Source organism: Cyprinus carpio, unplaced genomic scaffold (genome assembly GCF_018340385.1).
Source record: "Cyprinus carpio isolate SPL01 unplaced genomic scaffold, ASM1834038v1 S000006695, whole genome shotgun sequence".
Taxonomy (NCBI): Eukaryota; Metazoa; Chordata; class Actinopteri; order Cypriniformes; family Cyprinidae; genus Cyprinus; species Cyprinus carpio.
Window position 1 is genome coordinate 141,288 of NW_024879307.1, and position 25,455 is coordinate 166,742.

The window sequence follows — 25,455 nt, forward strand, 5'->3', positions numbered from 1 at the left end:
AAAAAGGTTTGCCTCTTAGGTGATGCTAAATGGCCAACAGGAACCTAACAATTCAGTGAGTCAAAGCATCAAACTCCTGTGGTGAGTCTCCATACGGAGCATCTGCACGGCAGATTGAAACATTCCAAATAAGTCAACGCTTTTGAAGCCAAATTATTTTTTAATGGTATGATAAATTCCAATGCTGTGTTCCCCTCACTTATCTTTCCCCCACTACTCTCCTTTTCTCTCCTTCTCCTTGCTGCCCAACTGTAAACCTTAAAGCAATAAATATGAAAAAGCCAGAACTGGAATTTACAGCACCTGTAGTTACCACTGCAAACCCTTAACCATGAGCAGATGTAGGAGCAACTTAAATGCAGGGGGGTAAAATCAGCATGCACAGGGGGGAAATGGTAAGTGTGGGGTTTAGTTTTACCAGCCGGCTGCAGCCAGCTCCCGACATAAGGGGGATTAAAACACAGTCAGCGTTCAAACAAGTCCCTTGGAATAAGAAACATTAGCACTTTATGTTGTTAAACGCTGTTATGGGCACTAGCGTCGATCTTCAGCATGAACTTTCTAGAGTGAAATAAATATGGACATCAAGGCCTTCTGCCAGACAACTGGGAAATATGAATTGAGTGAAATGTAGTGCTATTATGCCAAATTTGCAACAGGAGGTTTCGAAAGAGTTTTAAGAGCTCGATTGATTGTAATGCTCTTTTCTGTGAGCAGTTACACTGCAGTTTCTGAACCCCAAACATATTAAAACCTGATCAGAGTGGACTGAGAAAGGCAATTGGCCAGAGCTTTGGTTTCAGTGCAACAAGCCATCGAAAAGTAACATTTTCCTCACTGCATTTCTCTTTAATTGAAGCCTAAATGTTTAGTGTGCTTTCCTAAATGTGCACTGTCAAATTAGAGGAGTAGTTTACACAAAATGTCAACACAATTCTGTCATCATTTACCTGCATGTCGTCCCAAACCTTTATGGCTTACTTTCTTCTGTGGAACATAAAAAGATATTCTATCTCATTTTGTCTATATAATGAAAGTCAGTGGGGTCCAGTGTTGTATGGCACTCTGTGTCCTTCAAATATAGTTTTTTTTTTTATCCCTTCAAGTCTGCTAGAATTTGTTTAGTAGTAGTAAACATATTTATGATGTAATGCATAAACATTTTCGACATTAGGTTGAGGTTGTTTGGTGTCACTTTGTGTTAAAGAGTAATGTGTTCTTGTTTGTCAGTGTTTTTGTTTGTATTTAGACACATCCAGACGCACATGCTCGCCTATGTCTGTGCCATCTTTGTTTCTACCGCTTCCAGGTTAATATTTAAACTCCAGACTCAGTCGGAGGTCTAATATGTGAACAAGGCACAATGGTAGCACTGTGAGCCCTTATTTATTCATGCTCAGCTTCCTACCTTAATCAGTGTAGCGCTTTCCTCAGGAGAAAGAGAAGAGGGGGAAAAAAAGAGAAGTGGGTCAAGGAAAAGTCATGTTTGAGGTAATGCACTCAAGGGGCCAGCCTCTGATCATTATATGACATTATTTAACCCAGAGATGAGGTCATCTCAAAGCACAGACACAGAAACTCTCTCAATCCCTACCAAACCTAAATTTCAAAAATCAAACAAGGAAATGTTAGTGTCAAGGTTGAAGTTGAGTTTCTAATGACAAACCTTGATTTGGTCAGTGGACATAAGTCATTACTGTATTTGGTTTTCCTGCACTTATATTTTTGTATTTAAGCTTATCCCTTTCACTTACTGTTTAACATTTATTTATTTTATTTAATTATTATTATTATTATTATTATTATTATTATTATTATTATTATTATTATTATTATTTTTTTTTTTTTTTTTTAGAAATTATGTGCAGGTTGTTTCTCAGAGGCATGCAGTGGTGTATAATTACCTTGTTCTGTTTTAAGAGCTCATTCGTTAAACTGCATGTAAAACTCACTGTTCCTTGTTTAATTATCAGTCAAAATGTGCTGTTGTTTTACATTTTTAATGGAAAATCTTAATGAACAACAGCTGTTTATTACTCTTTGGACGGTAGTCTTATCAGCACTATTTAAAATGGTTTGTTGTGGTTGTAAATACAGAATGTTACTAAATCCAAGGTTGCACAAATTATATTGGTTCTTTTTAATAATAACTGTGAATACAAATTTAATTTTCCTTGCACCTTAGGAAGTTAAATTTGAATTGGATTGACAGGAAGATTAATTTTACTGAGCTTGAATTAAGTGCAGTCACACGTGGAGGGTTTTCAAGTTTCGCGACAAAACAAACAATTAGATAATTTAGTCTGATAAGTCATCTATATACACTATTAAAATGAAAGCTTTCAAAAGGGTTTTCACAGCGCTGCCACAGAAGAACAATTTTGGGTTTCCAAATATCATTCCAGTCAAGAGTTCTTAAAAGTACCATTTTAAACTGTGTAGAACCTTTTGTACAATATAAATGTTCTATAGATGTTCCAGATACTTAATGGAGTCATATATTCCAATAAAGAACCTTTATTTTTAAGAGTGTGTATGAAGAATGCATTTGTCACCCACATTCTTCAGATAAATAAAAAAAAAAAATAAAAAAAAAAAATACAGGAACATTTTAAATCTAGGAAATGAAGTGTACATGGTTGCTTGTTTTGGAATTGACTGGATATCCTATAATAAGTGCTGTTAATAGTGTTCATAGTCTGTTTGATTATGTCTTTAATAGATTTTTCTGTACATTTCTGCCATATGTACATTAACTAACTGTCACCACTAATAAACTGCTACTAAATATATTGTAGAAACTTAATTTTCTGTAAAGTTGCTTTGCAACGATTTGTAATGTGAAAAGCACTATACAAATAAACTTGAATCGAATTCTGAATTTAATTGAAATTAAATTGGTGGTATTCGTTTAATTCTGAATGACGCAGGGTGCTGACTAATGCTCCACTTCTTTTCCAATAAGACACCAGCTACATCTGCTCCTGTTACATTAGCGTTTTGAGAACAGGAATGCACCTTATCTTTCCTTCCAAGAACTTACAGTCATAGGCCCAAATAAGAGAGGGCCTGACATAATGCCAGAAACCTAAGAGAATTATAAACATTAATACAGAGCTTGACAAGAAGCTGCCAGTCAACTGGGCAAATGCTGTAACATGCTGAGGAAAGGCTCTTTCTTATTTCAAGGCACTTCAAAGATCTTGGCAGCTGCTGCCGACTCATGATCTGTTTATATAACTGAGTCCATAAAGGGTTTAGGCTTGTGCTGCAAACAGATCTGAGGTGTTCAACACTATTCCATGGGCCTCGGGCTCTTTTGTTTGGATTTGTTACACATAAAATGCTCCTCAAATCTGGAGAGCATGAATGATCTTGCTTTACCTCCCTAACATTGACAAGGTGTCTATTGTATCTTGGAAATTGTTTGTTGGGCATGCCAGGTTTCTGCTTGTCGAGGTACTTCTCGGATGTGCACAAAGTTTGTCTATTTAAAAGTGACTTGTGTATTGTCTTTCACATCTCCTCCCCAGAGTGCAATTAATCACAACATGAGAAAGAGACATCAAAGCAGCCTCTGTCATGTTTACAGAGAGAAATGATATCAGTTGTCTTTTCTTTTTTCCACTCTAAATTTTTCCTCCTGCCTATTATAAACAAGTCACACAGAGTCTTAGTCAAACATACTGGAATTTGATGTTCTAACCAGATTCTCTTTTTTATCTCTTTCTTTCTTTCTCTGTTCTGCTCTTTGCTTCAGTAACAGATGTCAGAGTGATCAAATTTCTGTGTCTTGTGGTTGTGAACACACCTCGGGGGTTAAAGCTGTTCCCCAGAACTTTTCAAAACCCCAGTGGTTCAGTCATTTCTCTTCCAGTGACTCCTGAAACATCATTCAGCATTAACTGCTGCTTGTGATGGGATCTGTCATCCAGACCGTGGAGGGATAAATAAGATATTCGCCAATCCTAATAAAAAAAAAAGAAAAAAAAGAAACTCAAACTCATAAATGAACATTTTGTCATTTACTCATCCCAATGTTGTTCCAAACCTGTATGACTTTCTTTCTTCTGTGAAAATACAGAAGATGTCTGAGTATTTTTGTCTATACAGAGAAGGTCAACCTGTTTTTGGACCTCCATTGTGCTAACAAGATAATAATCACTTCCTGGAAAGGTAGCAATGACTCATTTTTTAAAAGCTGATCATACGTTGTGTACTGATATCTGCAAATACAGCACAGGAAAATGCTGGGGGATTTTGTTACTTTTGAAGGTGAATAGTTCCAGTGTTAAGTAATTCAGATCTGTAATGCTCTTTCTGGTCTATCACTCTAACAGATCAACATACATGTTGACACTCTGGCTCTGTCGCACAATTTGAGGGAGCCGTGTGTGTGTGTGAGTGGAGCGTGGAAAAAAAATCTGTGTGTATTTCCCTTGGGTGGGCTCTGAATGTGACAGGTCTGTAAAAACCAGCACTGGTGTTGCATTTCATCAGCTGTCTGTTTGCATCAAACATCTTTTCTGAACCTAGTACAACAGGATAAGGTAGATTTCAGTCCTCTTGTAGAATTCAATAACATTTTATTGGACAGGAAACAAGCATCCCTTCCTAAGAACTGTTTTTGCCTTGTTTGGAACAGTATTTTCAGGCTGGTTCTTTATTAGTTCTCTTTGCTGTGATGTAACTCTTGAGAAATGTTGGCTAAAGGGCATCAGCACATGTAGAAAGACTTGTAGGCTTTTCTTACCCCACTTAACCCTGGCTTAATGTCCTTTTAAACCCCAGGTAAAGGCTGGTTTTTACCAAAATAAGTGATTCAGACGTCTTTTGACTTGACCCTGGGTTATAAAATCTGAATGCTGAAATTATACATTGTGAAACATTGTGATGTTAAATCTAACAGGCAACCAATCATAATGCCTTAGTGGTTACACTTACATTCACACAAAAATTGTTTCTGTGTCTGAATAAACAGTTCATTTTGAGTAATAATTGCAAACGAACAGACTTAACCAGTGCAGATATGCATGGCAACATTTCTTCTGTTTTTGTTGTTGTTTTATCATTTGTGTGCTTGTTGCATGTTGTACTTGTCCAATCAATGTTTTTAATCCCATAAACGCAAATAGGCATATTAACTTTAAAAATAAAGAATGTAACCTATTAAATCCGGACTATACAAGATTAATTACTAACATAGAATAACAGTGTGAAACATGGATTAAGAGTTAAGAATGACCTTTGGATAACAGTTTTAAGTGAAAAATCTTTGGAAGTCAGCACAGTATGTATGTCTATGAGCTCATTTTCTCTTCCTGGCAAAGCTGCAGGTAAAAGGTGCTTTTATTTGTGCTGTATTGAAGAAGACATTATATTGTCTTCCTCTGGGGGGGGGGCAACTCTGTAAATCTTGTCATAACAGAGTAGCAAGTAAAACCAGTATCTAATAATTTCTGAACTTTAAATGACAAAACTCTTGGCATACCTTACCTCTTTCATGCTGCTAAACCTGAAGCACTCAAAATGACTTCTTCAGCCTTGCATTTCTCTGAACTGTTAAACTACCAGAGCTCTTAAAGATAAAATTGATTGTAGCAGAACAATCTTTCCTAGTAGCCTTCACAAGTTTCCATCACCCAAACAATGTTTTTCGACATATAGCTTTAATTCTTATCTTACTGCTACAACTAGGAAGGTCATTGCCAGCTGAAGTGTCACTATAAATAAAACTTTATAGCTACTGATTGTTTCTTATCTAGATCTATAACGGAAAACTATTATGGTGAAGCAACATCAAAGCACAATATTGCTTTGATGCACAGGGGTTCATTAAGTGTATGCTGTGGTAGCAAATGGTAGAACATCATTCTGCTGGTTTTATGGTATTGACAAGGCAAAATCATTTCCGTGGTTTCCTTTTATCAGTCCCTTAATGTGATTATCAGGTTTACAGTCAATCATTGCTCAATAAAAACAGAAGCCTTGAGTTTGATTCATCCTTTCTTTGTGTGATCAATGATTTAGTATTCGCACAATGAACTTTATAATCCATATTATTTGGGTTTTAATGTGAAACAGTAGAAGCTAAATCCTTTTTGATGTTAATTTGCATTAAGAAAAAAAGGAAAGAACTATTCACTAATGACTGTATGGTGTGTTCTTTCTCCACTCTGATGAGTTATGCAGATTCAAAAATGTTGTAATAAACCTCTTTTCCCCTTCTCTCTGTTCTGTAGGAGTGCATGAGTCTCAACACGAGAAGGTCGTCAGTGTCACTGGGGATGGAATTATTCAAAGTCCTGACTTCCCCAACACTTATCCCCGGAATACAGTTATAGTGTGGCGGCTGGTGGCAGTCACGGAAAGTTCCAGGATCCAGCTGACCTTTGATCCTCGCTTTGGTCTGGAGGACGCCGAGAACAGCATTTGCAAGTAAGAGACCCTGACCCTTTTGTCACTGGCTAGACCTCACATGCACATGACAGAAGGACAATACTTAACATGCAGATGTAGAAGACAGATAATAAAATAATAACCATATAGAAGACTGAGAATAAAAGAGTAAATGAAGACATTTAAAGACAGTTTTTTGTGGTAGATGAGTAAATCAAACAGATACATTTACAAAAAGGAACTTTATAAGACAACATATTGATTTTACATATCTTTGAACATAATTGCCTACAGTACATTATTATTATTATTATTATTATTATTATTATTATTATTATTATTATTATTTACACTGTATTATTGGTTTATTTTACAAAAATTTTGGCAGTTGCGTAGCTTCTCGTGGTTAAATAGGTGGGGGGTCTGTCATTTCATGAAGGTGGTACTTCAGACTGGAAAAAATTACATTTATTCTGTTTTTTTTTGTTGTTGTTATTGTTATTTCAATCTGTAAAAATTGTCTACTATTGATTTCCATTTATTTATATTTTATTTGATTTATTTTTCATATTTTCATTTGTAAACTGATACTTTTTTACATTTATTTATTTGTTTGTTTTATATTTATTCATTTTTTTTAATTTGTAAATTGTTTCTACTATTTAATTCATAAGACTGTTTAGGTAATCATCATGACTCTTGTGGACTCAGCACTTAACATTTCAGAAATGCCATGTTTCTATGGTATCTGACAAATTAAACAGATTTTAAAAAAATAGTTCTTCGGGGCTGTGACTGTCTAGTACAAGTCAAAGCTGGCAGTTGATTTTAACTGGAGGGTTGCAATATAGAATCAAGGCTGGACCAAAACTGTAGAGAGGAGGAGATTTAAAAGATTTGAGAGCTTGAAAAAAATCCCAAATGTTTTCTTTCAGGTGCTCAAATATTTTGCTTAGTGTTATGCGACAAATCAGCGCTACTAAACAAGCAGCATCAGGCATCCATTGCACTCTCTTGACAGGGTCAGACCTAAGATAAAGCACCCATATACAATACAGCAGTATAAGTGTTTGTGGAGAAGGAGGAGGAAATACAGTTGAGATGTATGTGCTTGTTGTGACCGAGTCCATTTTTTAAGATTTAGAGTCGAAAGAAGGCCATTTGGGAGATTGGCTGTGCTGCAAGAAGGCTGATGAATAATGAAAAGCCCACCCCTAGAGTGATTATGTTCAGTTATATATTTATTTTTTCCATGACTGATACAATGACTTAAAGAACAGCCCTTTCTACTTTGTGCATATTTAGTTCCTAGTCTCCTGTGTAACTCCATAGCATCTGTTTGAGATTCTGGAGAAGCATATGATCATAGACGTACACTCACACATAGTGTAGGTCACACACAGCCCAGCCAGCCAATCCACATTAAAGGCCCTTTCAATTACAGGCTAGCTTTTTTGCTGTATAGTGCAATCGATTGCAGACATGCACATCTGTGCATTTCTGCTTCCCAGAATGTATATGATGACCTTCACATAGCTGATGGGTTTGTGTGGAAAAATTCTTGTAGACCTCTGCCAATTATTGATAAATTATCTTTTTTCTAGTATATTTTGTCTTAAATAATGCCATATTGACTTGTGCATAATACCTCTGAAAGGTTCTTTATTGTCTGAAAGCCTTGTTTGAAATTTGTGACATACAGTGATCTTGTGCTTAGAGTAAATCAGTATAGTTATATTTTTTGTCAAAAAGAAATTACATAATGTGTTTTCAAACACATTTATTAGCAAACCTGGAATATTGCCAGCTATATGTGTAGCGCCTCCTAGTGGCTTCATGTTAACTGCACATTAACACCGTTTTGGTTAAAAAATAAAATAGTTCACCCAAAAATAAAAATTTGTTGAAATTTACTCATCTGCACCTTGGATAGCCTGAGGGTGGATCTTTGGGTCATTGGAACAGATTTGGAAAAATTCAGCATTACATCACTTCCTCACCAATGGATCCTCTGCAGTGAATGGGTGCCACCAGAATGAGAGTCCAAACAGCTGATAAAAACATCACAATAATCCACAAGTAAGTCTTGTGAAGTGAAAAGTTTGTTAGAAACAAGATCAAGGCATTTTTACTTTAAACCGTTGCCTCCGGCGGCACAAAAAATAAATACAAATTCACAATCCATAATATCACTTCCTCCAGTGAAAAGTCCATCCTCTGTTGTCTTCTCACTTTAAAATCCACCAACATATTTGTTTAGAACTGTTTTTGGCTGTGCTTGATCTATGCATATATCTCTATACATTTTTTTTCTTTTTCAAGAGAAGGCGATATTATGGATATATTTATTTTAGCTAGAAGCAACAGATTAAAGATCAAATGTTTTATTGATTGGTTTGTTACTTACATGCAGCTTTTCATTTCACAAATTGTTAATTGATGGGCTGGAGTCATGTGAATTACTTGTGGATTATTGTGATGTTTTTGTCAGCTGTTTGGACTGGACTGGACTGTTTGGATTTGGACTGGACTCTGGACTGTTTGGTTTAATTTTGGGTGAACAGTTCCTTTAATGGACCTTTTAGTCCTCTAGTCCTGAAAAGCAGTGTTACTGATTCAAGATCTCTCTTAAAGTCAACAAATTGCCATTCGCACCCCATTTTACTTCCCTAATGTTTCTGATATTCATTGAGAAGGAATGTCTTTTATTCATCCGGAGATGGTTGGATGGTAAAATGTGGGTGTAATATTGCAAATGTAGTCAGATAGAATGATATTCTAATGTCCAATGCTAATGTCTATAGCTTTTGCCTTTTGTTATACATTATCCAAAATCATGTGTGGCTTAAGTGAAGAAAACCCAGTAGTTTTCACATGGATAAAATAATATCCACAGCAAGGTGTATAAAGTAAACAGCATCCATTCTTTTTTATATGTTGACGTAAAAGTATAAATACGCTTTTTTTCCATGCCCATAGACATATTAAACAGATAGGTGAACATAACAGAAAAAATTCCAACAATGAATCTGTGCTTACTTGTCCACTTTGTTTATATCATAGGATGTGGCCTTGAGGAAGTGTATTTGACCTGGAAAAGAGAGAGTGTGTGTGTGTGTGTGTGTGTGTGTGTGTGTGTGTGTGTGTGTGTGTGTGTGTGTGTGTGTGCGTGTGCGTGTGCGTGTGTGTGTGTGCATGTGCGTGTGTGTGTGCCGTATGTTTTATATAGTCTTTATGATTGCACCAGCAATAAATCATTATTTAAAGTCATCTTTCTACAAGTGATGTACAAACTCTCTCTCTCTCTCTCTCACACACACACACACACACACACACACACACACACACATATATATATATATATATATATATATATATGAAAACATTTAGCTTTTAATCTAAAGGATCTAAAGGTCAAAAGTTTGGAAACATTACTATTTTTAATGTTTTTGAAAGAAGTTTCTTCTGCTCATCAAGCCTGCATTTATTTGATTACAGGTCAAAAGTTTGGAAACATTACTATTTTTAATGTTTTTGAAAGAAGTTTAATAATTGTTTTTAAATTTATTATACTTTAAATTATCATTTATTTCTGTGATACAAAGCTGAATTTTTAGGATCATTATCACATGATCCTTTAGAAATCATTCTAATATGATGATTCATTATCAGTTGGAAACAGTTCTGCTGCTTAATATTTTTTCAGAACATGTGATACTTTTTTAGGATACTTTGATGAATAAAAAGTAAAAGAAAAAAAAAGAAGCTATGTTTTTAAAATATAAATATTTTGTAATAAAAATATACACTACTGGTCAGTAATTTGGGGTCAGTAATTTTTTTTCTTTCTTTTTTTAAATAAAATCAATACTTTTATTCAGCAAGGATGTGTTAAATTGATAAAAAGTGATAGTAAAGAAAATGTATATTATTATAATTTTTTATTTTTATTTATAAATAAATGCAGTTATTTTTAACCTTTTATTCATCAAATATATTAGACAGCAGAACTGCTTCCAACACTCATAATAAATCAGAATATTAGAATGATTTCTAAATGATCATGAGATAGACTGGATGTTACATGTGACACTGAAGGCTGGAGTAATGATGCTGAAAATTCAGCTTTGCATCACAGGAATAAATAATTTTTTTTTAAAGTATATTCAAATAGAAAACTATTATTTTGTAATAATTGTAATAACTAAGTTGTAATAATATTTTACAATATTACAGTTTTTTCTGTATTTTTGATCAAATAAATGCAGGCTTGATGAGCAGAAGAGACTTCTTTCAAAAACATTAAAAATAGTAATGTTTCCAAACTTTTGACCTGTACTATATATATATATATATATATATATATATATATATATATGTATGTATGTATGTATATGTGTGTGTGTGTGTGTATATGTATAATGCTAGGCATGACTTCAATGCTGTCCTCATTTTTTGTTTTTTTGTTTTTTACACCTTAGCATTCCAGTGTGCTGCGGGCAGTACAGTGGAATGCTAACAGGTTAAATAATTAGAGCAACCACATATTGAAAAGCAGTAAAGAAATTAATACACATTGGTATGATGATCTTATGCCAGTTAATGAAGAAAAAAGCCTCTTCTGTTTGGATTGCATCACAGCAACTTGGCTAGAATAAATTATAATAAAGCTGCATGCTGAGTCCTATCACACTGCCTCCAGCAAAGCCCAGCCCAGAGCCTATAGGCCACTACAGACAACTCTCATCATCCTGTGTGTTTGTTCAGACTGATAAGAAAAATGGGCCAGATTTTCTGTACTACTTTTGTACTTATACAATGTTGGTTCTGTTTTTGATGGAAAGCCAAAGGGTGTTGAAAGGGAGCATAAGAAATAAGATTCAGTCATCACAGCTATTAGGAATTGTATTAAATTGTTTAATGTACAGGAATATTTTTCATTGCGATTTATGGTAATAGATAATGATTTTTTTTTTTTTTTTTTTTACTCTACAGACTTTGAATTGTAATAGAATAAAGATAATCTAAGAGAGTTTCTCAAACTGTGGACTACTGATTCAAATAATTCACAAAAATGCACCAATTATTAATTAACATTTTGTGTAATAAGTGTCTCTGTTGTCTTCTAAAGTTGGATATGGATAAAGCATGCTGAGGGAGAATTTTTATTTAGTTATTTATATTTTTTTATGAAGCACACTACCGTTGAAAAATTTGGGTCAGTAAGATTTAATTTTTTAACAAATTAATCAATTCAGCAAGCATTCATTAAATTGATCAAAAGTGACAGTAAGACATTTATAATGTGACAAGATTTCTATTCCGAAAAATAAAAATGCTGTTCTTTTGAACTTTTATATTCATCTAAGAATCTTGGGGGAAAAATGTATCTTAGTTTCCATAAAACGAAGCAGCGCAACTGTTTTCAACATTGATGATAATGTTAAGAAATGTTTCTTAAGCAACAAATCACCATATCAGAATGATTTCTGAATGATCATGTGGCACTGAAAACTGGAGTAATGGCTGCTGAAAAATCAACATTGCCATCACAGAAAATAAATAACTGTTTTCTATTAATGTATTTTTAAATATTAAATTAAATTAAATATTAAAATATTAAATTGTAACAATATTGTATTAATATATTTTGCCATAAACTATAGCACTATTTCTTTAATGTGATTACTTAACATAATTTGCATTCATTTTAATAACAAAAAGAATGATTAAGCTTATAAATTGTTGTTGGTTTGCAACATGCACTAATAGCTAAAATCTCACTGTGGCTTGTTTTTAAGCATTCTGAATAAACATTATGGTGTTAAAAGGACTCAAGTCACCCAGAGTTTGTTTTCTGATGCTGTGCCATATTTTCTAAAATATATCTGTGGCTCTTGCATGCTTCTGTCCTACTTTAACTTCTTTGGAGTGAATGTATGCATGCAAACCTGGTAATACTGAAATCACATTACATTATTGATGAGCCATCTGCCACAAGTGTCACTGGGAAGAGTCGAGTCGAGTCTTCTTAGGTAGAACAGAAGCACAGACAGAGTGAACATCGATAGTATGTTGTATTCATTAGCTAATGTGTGGTGTTGACTTAACATTTAATTTTGTCTAATCGCAGTTTTTATATGTAGTTGCAAAATGTATAGGTATATGTCATTTTATTTTGTGAGCACAAAATATTTATTACTATTATATATTACTATTACTTTTCTTCTCCACCTACAGGTGTATCTATCTACACAGATTCATCAGAGCTTTCAGCCCTCAGGCTTTTTGCTCTGTCTATTGGCTTTGAGGAAATCAAAGCTGGATGTGTTAGTTAAACAGGGATTCAATGTTCGTTTAACCAGCAAGGGTTGGTTTTTTTTGTGGAATTTTTTTTTATTTTTTTTGTAGTGCAGTGCATGACGACCTGCGTGGTTATATTGAATGTGGTTTGAAGCATTAGTGTCAGGCTGGGCAAAGAGTAAACAATCACTCCAGAAAGCCAAACGGATGTGCTGGCACGTGGTAGGAACGGGAAAGTTTTCCTGTCCAATCAAATGATTAGTACCAGGCTTTGGCTGCGGCCACTGAAACCAGCCTTTATTGAAAACTGCAGGAGCATTGAGGCCATGCAGGCAGGTTTTTTTTTTCTTCTCTTATTAAAAAATAAATAAAAAATTGCTCAGGCCACTGTGTTCAGGCCAAATTGCATCAAAACTGTAATTTAGGGCACAAAAGAAGGCCATGAGAGACATAATGGTTTATTAAATTTTCTATTTTAATACATTTTAAAATGAAAGTTAAAAATCAGCCATTACTCCAGTCATCACCGTCACTTGATCCTTCAGAAAAGGTCAGATTTTTTTTAACCCACTTGTACCCAATGCAAATTGTTTTTACCACTTTTTTTTTTCATTATACATGCACTTATGTTGTGCATGTGTGTGTATATGTGGCCTTGTGTCCATTTATTTTATGTTTGCCCTCTGCAAATAGCAATCAGATTGGGAAAACAACTTTCCCCAATTTTTGTGAGCATCTTTGCATCATTACAATAATTCCTTTAGTAAACAGGGCACTATAACAATTATTTGTTTAGAGACCGTTTAAAGGTGCTGTATGTAAGTTTATGACTCCACTAAAGCATAACAATACCATAATATGTTTGCAGATATTTAAGAAACATGCTAAGTTAACATACTTGGCTATTTGAAAAACAATGCTACGGTCAGTTATTCTACTTTGAAAATGTGCGTTCCGGGCCGGAATGTCAGTCTCTGTTTTGGTCTGTGAAGCCCGCCCACTGCCAGTTTACCCAATTGTATTTTGGCACCCCAGGTTGCCAGTTGGCGGAAAACACAGTGCATTTAATTTCATTCATCATCAAGTGCGCTTGTTCTTGTTGGTGTTGTCAATCTGGCAACCTGTGCTTCAAGTCTGAGGAGGAGGTGCTGGGTGCCTTGCTTAAGGGCACCTCAGTCGTGGTATTGCTGGCCCGAGACTCAAACCCACAACCTTAGGGTTAGGAGTCAAACTCTCTAACCATTAGGCCATGACTTCCCCTACATATCCTACATACAGCTTTAAATAAACACTTGATTTAGAGTGATTGAAGTAGGTATAGTAAAAAAAAAACAATTCTTCAGTTGCTGAGTGCTAATTTGGGATACCTGTGTAGTCCCAGAATCTAATATGTTTTTAGACGTCATAATAATAGATGGACTTAGCTCTCATGGTCTTTCTGGACCACAGTGGCATAAAGGTGATTGAGATAATACATTTAGCCCTGCTTCGGTTCGTAGCTTATTCAGTTCATTAAATGCTTGTGAGAAAGGATTTCTAGGTCACGGCTATTGTAACTTATGAAAAGCCTATAATGCGTTAGCATATTAACTTGAGATCAAATACCGATAAATATAATTTATGAGCTTACATGTACAAAGTTCTCATTTAATCTTATTCACTTCTCACTTTCTCCCAAGCAATTTAGCTCAATTTCTCTCAGTATCCTTCTCCTTCTGATTTTTCCTCTCTTTACTTTTCCCATCTTTCCTCGCTGCCTTTTTTTGAATGTCTGTGTTTAATAGTGTGTCTGTAAATAGCCTCATTGCCATAGTTCCCGGTGGAGCCCCTCAAAACATTAGACCTAGACGCCGCATAGCCGTTAGCCTTCCCTCACACTGAATGATAGGGGACAGTGATGAATTAACTATATACTTGTGACAAAGCTAGTTAACCTCTTACTATCACTGTTGATTAAATTAATGCATACATTGAGTAAGTGTAAATTTCTTTGAAATCTCACTGACCATGAACTTTTGAACGATGGTGTAGATGATTTTGGCTAATCCAATCCAAACTAGACAGCGCTAAATGCAAATGTAAACAGCTTCAAAATGTTTTGACATGCAATCAGTTAAACCACATTTGTAAATGCTCCTCTGATTGTTTCACATCAACAGCTAATGACATGTATCCAAAGGACTGTTTATATACACAATATAAACAATTAACTTTTTGTTTTATTGTTCATAATTGCTTGTTGTCACAAAATCAGAGATCCTTACTCTTGAAATTCGCTCATAAAAGGCCACAGGTGCCGATCTGTCTTGCCCAACTGTTTATGATGAGATCATCCAAGATGAATGTAAACAGAACATGAACGCTAGTGACTGATGAATCTCTTGTTATAAAACAGTGTGCTTTGCTGTTGTAGGTATGATTATGTGGAGGTGGAGGAGCCTGTCGGAGGCATAGTGTTGGGTCGTTGGTGTGGCTCAGAGATGGTTCCAGGGCCCCAGGTATCCAAGGGGAACCAGATCCTGATCCGCTTCGTCTCTGATGAATATTTTCCCTCGGACCCAGGATTCTGCATCCATTACTCTTTGCTTCAACAGGTAAGAAACTACTCAAGTGCCACGTTCTTCTTTATGTAATGCTTATGCAACATTTACTGAGAGGGCTGGTTGTGTTTTTACTGAACACATTTTGTTAATCCCTAATGACCATGTACTATATTATTTCTCCATCTGATGAACTTAAATACACAGTGTGCAAAGTATAATTAGATGTTTATGAGGAATTCGGTGAGCTTTGCTGCATAGAGACACTTAAAAAGTTGAAGAGATGCTGTATGTACTTAAAAAAAAAAAAAACATACTCCCATTTTATTACAATGCATCTGTTGCTGTAATCACCATCCCTTCCTCCGAAATGACCTGGCAACCTTAAATGGCACTGTTGGAAATTTCAAGTTATAATCATATTGCTACCTCAGAGACCTTCTCCTCAGTGTTTCACTTCTTGTGGTGGTGAAAACCACAGTGGGGCGGGCTACGGTGTTTTCCACCTTGGCCATGGTTCAGTTTCCTCCCTTTAATTTACACCCTGACAGGCATCACACGGCACATTTGAAAAGGATTATTCCCCTGAAATGATTTAATAGACATGCTTGGCTTTGATGTGTGATGCCTGTCATTTTTCAAGTTTTATGACTCCACTTTCCCTTGCATTTGTTTACTGAGGCTTCAGAGCGTGTCTGAACACTTTGCAACATTGCTCGAAAATTGCTGTCATTGTTTTCCAGTGAACAAAGGTGTGCTCTATCTCCTGGTAGATAACGACTGTATCTATTCCGCTGAAACTTAATTATTTTAGGGTTGATTGTAGTAAGATAGGCCACCAAAATGTGGCTGTGGATTTTCTTTTCAAAGAAAAGAAAAACATATGGCATTTCCATTTGCCATTTCCTTCTGATCTCATACTGCTTTTCTATTGAAAGTGGTGCCGCTGTTCTGTAATTCTTTTTCTGACCTGGCCTGCATTTGCACTTATTTGAGACCTGAATGATGTAACTGTGATACTACATTACCTACCAACAAAAATATTGCCCATCACTGTCTTGAAGAGTCTTAGGGAGTTTTGAGAGTATAAATATTATAATATTTCACAATATTACTGTTTTTACTGTATTTTGATCAAATAAATGTAGCCTTGTTGAGCATAAGAGACTTATTTCAATCATTTTCAATTTCAATCAACTTTTAAAAATCATACTGGCCCCAAAAATCTGAACAGTAGTGAAATTCTTTTATTTAGTATTGGGACTGTTTAGTTTAGTGTGATACATTTTTGTTTTGTTTTCTTCTTGCAAGACTGAGTTGTTGTCATTTTTTAAATCTTTTTGTGGTCTAGACTTTATCCCAACTTCCTAGCCGCTGAACAGTTCTCTGGTAAGTGCCAGTAAAGAGGCAGTTTTTCCTGCCTTTTTTAGGGTGGAAATGCATGAAATTGTTTTAGCTCATCTCTGGCTCCAAAACTGACAACAGTAAAAGTACATCGGTTTGGCTTTAAAGGAGATCTTCTAACAATGGCACAAATCAGTTGGAATGGAAATGGTGGTTTGGTTATTTTTAGGGATTGTTCCCTAGATGACATTCATTTCTGGCTTTCAGATATAAAATGAAGTATGTTTGCATATAGAATGATGTGTAAATGAGTACAGTCTCTACTCTTTATACTAGGTGGTTTGTTTTTCTTTGAGCAGTGCTCTATTATTTCAGAGGAGGTGATGTGTTATGGCTGGTTTCTGGACAAAGAGCTCACATCAGAGAAGGTGTGGCTGAATCAAGCTCTATTTATAGTGTTTGTGGAGGAGGATGTTGAGCTGGAACCTACAATTCCAGCCCTGACACAGTGCACATTCTTTGTTTTCTTGCTCACCAAAGCATTTGTATTCAGGAGACATGTGGACGGGAGTTACATCTTGAGTGTTGTGCTGTGCACCTGTTCGAGTCAAATTGTTTGATATATTGTCTTACCATAAACTGTCAGGGAGTGAGTGGCAGAAGGTCTTCAACAAACCAAAAATAATTTTTTTGCTCTTATAATGAAGCATTGCTTTACAGTCCTACAAGTCCTTCTTAGTAAAGAAACTCATTTTCTAGCCCTTAATTGCTCAACAGAGCCTTTAGTTAGCAATGTGTTAATGTCCTCTGCCATTAAATTCAGCTTCTAGTGGCATGTCTTAATACCTAGTTTAATTTGGACATCATGCACCAACTACTGTCAACTGAACTGTTTAAAGACAGCAGTGATGTTAATGATACTAAACTGCAATTTAGCAGGAAACTTCCTTTGACCCCCCCCAACCCAAAAAAAAAAAAAAAAGTTTAAGAATGTCTCTGTCACACTTATTTGGGTCTTTTTTTTTTGTGAACTTGTGACCTTTTTACTAATTAATCTGCATAGTTGGTAAAGTAGTAGTAGTGGTGGTAGTAATATATTAGCTATATTTGTTAATGTTAATCTTATCTATTTGTGATGCAGTTGTTGGTATGATATAAAAAAAAAACCTTAGTATAGCAAATTTTCTTTTTGGAATATTTGTTATGAAAACAAAACAAAAATCTGAATTAAATAAAAATGTTTCTCTTATCATTCTAACATTGGGTGGAGGAGCATTTTTATTAATTAATACTAAGTAAATTATCACTTTAAGATAATATTTTAATAATTCTGACTTTAGTGCAAAGATAAATAAAAGTCATTAAGATGTTGTCTGTAATATAACACTTAGTATTTACAAATATAAATGGAACTGAACAATAAATAACTACGTTTATATTTTAGAAAAGCAGTCATTTTTGGGGGTGCTTGATATGTTAGAGCTTGTGTAGTGGAATTTATGGATGTTTAACATTATATTAATGGACTCTTGGGTAAAACTGTTCATTGTGGAACTGTTAATTCACCTGACTGTTCCCAAATCTTTCTGTACCTGTGTTTGTAGCTCAGGGTTTTTTTTCCCCCTGTCTATTGATGCTAAGCTAAATGAGTGCTTTAGATCTTCTGCTTGAAAGTTCTGCATTCGTTCCCACTTATGATGCAACTTGAGAAAATGAGTGGCCTAGCTGGCTGGCTGTTGGCTTTGTACGCAGTGGCAATGGGTTGCCATATTGGAACAGCCCGAATTCAGTTTCTCTGTGGTCAACCTCAGCTACTGGAAACCCAGGATCATGGGGACACCCCTGCACTTTCTGTTTAAACAAGCAATCACTCCCCTTCACAACTACCACAGAGAGAAGGGGGGAAATGAGGCCCAGCTGCGTTTCTCAGGAAGAGACTTTGGGAGCTGGTAAGGGTTTGAGGGAAGAGGTCATTAAAACAGCACCTAGCTCTGGAAATAAGAAAAAAAATGTGATTCTTACAAAAGTCAGAGGAACTAGACTGCTGCTTTTAGCTCCCAGCTGGATTTCATAGATGTTTCCCTCCTGAATCAACCTGAAATATGCCTTCTGCGTGTGCTTACTGATTTCCACTGGCTTTGTACAATCTTTACTGCCATTTAAATTTACCAAGATATTATAAAACTAAGGCAAGAGATGTTTCTTTCCAAGCAGAGTAACAGGTTTCATAGGCACTGAAAGTGGGACAGGGTTGCTGAGGCCAAGCTAAGTTCAGGACAGCTTTTTTATAAACATTTTAAATTAGGAACTGCTTCTCTTCAAAAGAACCAGTTTAACATGCAGTGTGAACACAGTATGCACTTGTGTGTAAGAACTTTTTTTAGTTGCCACTTGTTTTTTAAAGTAATTGTAGATGATGGTTTTGTTTTGGCTTGACCTTTCTTCTTAGCAGCATTAGATCCGGACAACCACAAGGATTACTGAATTACCTAAGGGGTATCATTTCAGATACAATGTCTATTCAAAATTCAGATTTATATGTTGTGAAAATGACTCCAGTCAATTCATTTCTCTTGTCCTCTTCTTACAACCACTGTGTATGATTGGCATGCCACCAAGCTTGGCGTTCACCAAAGTACGTCCACAGTGAATCACCGGCATTTTTGAGTGAGACGTCTGCACTGTTATTTGGTTTTCTACAGAGCTGACTGCTCTCATGTGTGTGATCTGACAGGCTACTGGCAGACATCTGAGTCTGTGCGCTCATGTCCATCTGTTAAGCCATTTTCCTTGGAGCCTAACAGAAACCTACAACCTGCAAACAATTTGAAACATCATGTTGTCATGCTGCAGAACATAAATGAGGCCATTATTTTGTGGATAATATTTTACCTTTAATCAGTGCCTCGGTTTTGAAATTTGATGACATAAGAGGAATATGTAGGAGAAAAAGTGTTACTGTGATATAATGAATTCACTGACAAATGCTCATGAACAATTATTTCTTCAGTCATTTAAAGTACACTTAAAATATATATATTTGGCAATTTGTAGACGTTTATTTTTTTATTTAATTTTATTTTTTCACTTTATTAGATTCCCTTTTAAGTTCCTTCTTTTAAAGTGCATTTTTGATGAATTAATGTCTTGTTGTGAATATTGCATTTCTGTAATGACATCAGTTACTGAGAGCACCCCTAAATTCATTTTAAAGTCTTTATACCTGCATAGTAGAGATCTTAGGTATGGGGAAAATATTAAATTGTCATTTGTTTCTTTTAATATGTTGAATTTAAATATATGATTTCATGTTTTATGTCGGAAGTTCTCCAGAATTTATTTTGTCTTATCTTGTGGAAAGGTTGCACAAGCGCTGTTGTATCCACATCGGTAGGGATGCTTGGCTGTGGCTTTATAGTCCAGGGCTCAGAGGATCTTTAATTGACAGATTGAAAGACTGCCTCACATTCACAAGCTGTTAATGGTTTCCATTCCCCACTGCTGACCGATGCCAGAACTGGAAGCCAGCTTTCTGTATTGAAGGATAGCTGAGTGTACAAGTTTTTAGGAGGTAATTTTAACTGCTCAAGAGCTTACAACAACAACAACAAAAATTTGATGTGTGCAGCTGATTTACATCATTAGTGAATTATGACTTAAGATATATTAAAGTACATAACACTATAATTTTAGTTATATGTCAGGCATGAGTGAAAGTTATGGTGACTTGCTATTCAATTCAGCGAGTCAGATGATAATTCACTAAAGTGTTCATTAGAATGATTCAAATGGGGTCAACCTTGAACAATTCAAATGTAAGAGTCATGCATTTGTAAATCTGACTAAGTTGGTCGCAGTCTATTTTAAGATATCTGGTCCTTTCACTTATATCCAATTAATTTTTAAGTATAGTAGTATTTGGGTTTCTTCCAGTAAAATATTTTAGTTACACAAAGTATTAAAAGGTGTTTTAATTCTTTAAAGTCCACATACACTATTCTTGTACTGCAAACAGGTTGGCACTGCATTATTTCCAGTGCAGCCAGTCTTGGTGACCTCATTTACCACTTTGTATTTTCAATAAATTTTTTATCACTGTAGAAATCACTGGCCTTCCATTGACACCTTGTCCTTTACACGGTGGTAACCATGCCAACTCACTCCTCACTTGTTACCTGGTTTTAGAATGCACCATTGGATGTGTCATTCATAGGGGGATTATGTTAGTATGCCTGAATTAAGCTGCTGGAAAAAGGACATGTTGACAGATCCCACAGCACCTGAGGCAGTGGAGCAGAGTTGAACTGAGTGCAGAAATGTAGCTTCCTGCAGGTTGCCCAACACCATAGGTATCAGTGTTGCTGCCCTGGCATACATTTTTAATTGTGTGTTCGAGTTCAAACAGGGTGAAGCCGTTTGGGGACTGATTAATTGATTCTATGCATGAGCCAATGTAAAACATTAACTCATCAAGCAAAACTATGCATTGCCTTATTAACTGGTAAATTTAGTAATACAAAAGCTCATTTGTTATCTTCTGGTGCTTTGGGGGGAGAAATGTAATGTTATTTATGTATATGATTTTAAGTAAATGTTATTCTAATATATTATTTCAGGGGGGAAAATCCCTTTATATTTCCCATAGATAGATAAAACAATTCAGGCTTCTGCGGAACATTTTTAAAATCACATTTTTAAAATGAAATGCCCCCTTTTGAGTGGCTGTAGTACTAGTGATTTCTTGTTTGTTTGTTATGTTTTATGTTCAGAGACAGTCAGAGCCTGAGGCCCCTGCAGTGATGCCCTGCGTGGATGCAGGGTGTGGATGCTCTGAGTGAAGCTGTAGCTGGATTCAGCACGATGGAGGAAGTGATGAAATACCTGGAGCCGGATCGCTGGCAGTGGGACATGGAGGACCTCTACAAGCCTACCTGGCAGGTGGTGGGAAAATCATTCTTCCACCAAAAGAAATCCAGAGGTGAAGATCCTGCATTTAGAAGTATGCCGAGTCAAATGAAATACTGGAACTTTTTTACTTTTAAACCTGCTGCTTATTTTTGTCTGAGTAGGAGTGGTGGACCTGAACCTGCTTCGTGAGGAGGTACGGCTTTACAGTTGCACTCCACGGAACTTTTCCGTCTCATTGCGTGAGGAGCTGAAAAGGACGGACGCCATCTTCTGGCCCAGCTGCCTGCTGGTGAAGCGCTGTGGAGGGAACTGTGCATGCTGCTCTCACAACTGCTATGATTGCCAGTGCTCGCCCACCAAAGTGGCCAAAAAATACCATGAGGTATAGCACAGAACAGAAGGATTTCTGTTACACTTTACATTTCACGTTATTAAGTTTCTTTTACTAATAACTGTGTGCAAGTGTTCTTATATGCATAAAATTATGCATCTCACATAACGTTTCTGCCATTTACAGTCTAAAATCTTAACCTTGTTGTAATGCTGATCATTTTACATTATTTCATATCAATGAGGTATAACACTATAATAAGAGCTTACTCTATGAAGGGACACTTAATTTCCAACTCTAACCATTTTGTCCTATGTAGGGTTGCTGGGATTCTGGAGCATATTAATATATTTAAATAAATAAATAAATACTTACAATGAAATCTAGATGCATCTGATTTTATTTATATCTATTTTTATTATATCTATATACCATTTAAATAAATCTGTAATTTATAATATATCATATAATAGCTAGAAATATATTGATTTAAATAAAAAAAATTATTTGTACATATTTAAGAATTACTTATAAGTGAAGTGAAGAAGTGAAGTGACGTGACATACAGCCAAGTATGGTGACCCATACTCAGAATTCGTGCTCTGCATTTAACCCATCCAAAGTGAACACACACACACCGTGAACACACACCCGGAGCAGTGGGCAGCCATTTATGCTGCGGCGCCCGGGGAGCAGTTGGGGTTTCGGTGCCTTGCTCAAGGGCACCTCAGTCGTGGTATTGCCGGCCCGAGACTCGAACCCACAACCTTAGGGTTAGGAGTTAAACTCTCTAACCACTAGGCCACTTTTAATTTTTTTTATTTTTATTTTTTTTTTTAGACACTGTGGTGTGTGCACAGTATATATATATATATATATATATATATATATATATATATATATATATATATATATATATATATATATATATATATATATATATATATATATATATATATATATATATATATATATATATATTATATATATATATATATATATATATATATGTGTGTGTGTTAATACCTTTTTAGCACACTTGTTTTGAGTTTATTCTAAAATTTATCCCAAATTTATAATTAATGTAGTGCAAATTAATTGTTTAAATTATGATTTCAAATGTGCACATGGTTAGTGAATGAGACCCGTTGGGTTAAGTGAAGTGATGATATGATGTTATGAGTGCTTAAATCATTTCTGTGTGTATGAGCATGTTTATCTCCATCTGTCTTTATATTTGTCTCTACTTGCGCAGGTTCTGATGCTGAAACACAGGGCAGGGGGTCGGGGGCTGCAAAAGACTCTAACGGATGTCCCCCTGGAGCACCACGAGGAGTGTAGCTGTGTGTGTAAAAATGACTCAGACTAAAGCAGTCCCAGGGAGAGAGCAACACTGGCCCCACAACAGACTCATCTAGGGAAATATTTTGTGCATAAATGAGTGAAAGAGTTTTTACCCTGACGTTGCAAACTAATGATACCCAGCGCTGGATATCTTTTTAGCTTGACTTATCTAAGCCTGCGGTTCCATTCGTTTTGGGCTCGCAAATCCAAAAAGAAATGACCCATGAAGAAGTTTCCATTGGCCCTATGATAGTATGGAATATTTGGATAAAAACTGGACACAGTCCTTTTTGCTTCTCTGTGTGTATGTGGAGGTTTGCGAAAAATGTGTATGTGTAACATTCTCAAATCTTTTTCTGCGTCGGTGAGTGACTGTATAGAGCTGTGCAGGTTCAAGAAATGAGGTATTCCAGGATAAATAGCATAGTCAACAGGCCTGAACTGAGGTTGCTATTACTTGTGAAACAAGTGGATTTGGTGTGTTCTTTTATATAATTTTTCTCTTTGCTTTTTATTTTTTAACACAACTTAAAAATATCAATGGACCTTGACTATGCATCCACTTTCAACAAACCAAGGACAGTTTTGTGTTGTTGTTGTTGTTTTTGGTAAACCAGAGCATCTTTAGCTCTTTTATTATGAACTATAGACACTAATGAGAATGGCTCCATTCAAGAGAGAACACGAAAATACAAGAGTCAATCTTGTGTAAATATATTTGAAATTGTGATTTGCTGACTTTTCCTGTCATCACAGTTTTTGGTACCAAATTGTGGGCATGTAAGAATCATTTTTCCCCTTTCATAATCACTGTTGTATTTTCAGTATTAGTGGGTCTTTTGTAGAGACATTTATACGTTTGTGTTTTTTTGAGTAGTTGTTTACTTGCCTAATAAGATTATTTTAACTGGAGACAAAATGAAAACTGTTAGATGTTCATGTAAATAGACTTTTTAGAAGTTAAAGGGACATAGATCTGCCAGTACCATATTCCTCTTCCATTAAACGTTTAACTAAATTGTTGTGATTTTTCCAAAACTTTTTTCTTAAAGCATTGGTTTGCTCAAATAACCTGCAGTTTTCACAAAATTGCATAAGTACTGCCAGGGCACCCTATAACCATGAACCATTAACTGCAACCTGACTTCAGCCTTTGAGAGTGAAATTAGATATAAAAGATGTATCTCTGCATTAAGACAGTGCTCTTTGATTCTTAGATTCTTAGAGAGCAACCATGTGACTGACGGTGTTGCTGTAAGCATTCCTTTGAATATAATAGCACAATTAATTTCCTTTTTCCACATTTTCACAGGAAAAATGTTGATCTCTTCTGCACGCAGTCGATGACATGAAAACACTAAAACAATATAACAAAACATGACATTGGTGGAAAATGAAGACAATGTGATTTGCTCATAACTTCAGTTTTGATTGACTGGTAAAGGGAGTTGAGTAAACAAGACATGCAGCATGTGGATTCTGTTGATGTCATGTGAAAGTGAGAGAAGTGCCTTGATGTTAAACAGCATACAGAAATGTAAAGTATGAAGTTTCTCTCATTTATGGTTCAGAGAAATGTTAAAAAATGCTTGTGACAGGTGTTCCTCATCATCTCTTGATGGTTTACGTGTTGAAATTAATGTGTCATTTCGGATTGCCATCAGATTTCCTATATAACAGAATCTTAAAGGTGATGGGTGCATTTTTTTTTCCGTGTTAAAATATTTTCTTCTAACCCATCTTAACTTGGAGAGAAACCCTTCATAATTTGATCTGACTATATTATGCCATCAAAAATCTTATTCACAGTAACTCATCCAATTAAATGAGTTTTGGGCTGGGCTTTTTATTTTGTTTAGACACAATGGCAGATGGGGAAAGCATTTCAAGAACTTTGAAGAAACAACCATTTTCTGTTATGCTAGTGGTGCAGAAATCATGCACTTAATGTTAAAGGGATCATATGACGTTGCTTAAAAAAAAACATTATTTTGTTTATTTGGTTTAATGCAATGTGTACATGCAGTTTAAGGTTCAAAAAACACATTTTCCATATAATATACATATGTTTTCTCCTCTATGCCCCGCCTTTCTGAAAACGCATGATTTTTTACAAAGCTCATCGTTTCTAAAAAAAGCAAGGTGTGCTTCTGATTGGCCAGCTATCCAGTGTGTGTGGATTGGCCGAATGCCTCAAGTGTGTGATGGAAATGTACCCCCCTCACCATACTGTGATGCCATTCCCAGCAGGACCAAGACTCAGTCCAGCTGCTCTACTCGTGCCCA

At 35.6% G+C, this 25,455-nt stretch overlaps 1 pseudogene; it reads left to right on the forward strand.

The window, feature by feature from the left end:
• LOC109101818 overlaps nucleotides 1-23,485 on the forward strand; it is a 41,597-nt pseudogene extending 18,112 nt beyond the window's left edge.
• Nucleotides 23,486-25,455: the final 1,970 nt, after the last annotated feature.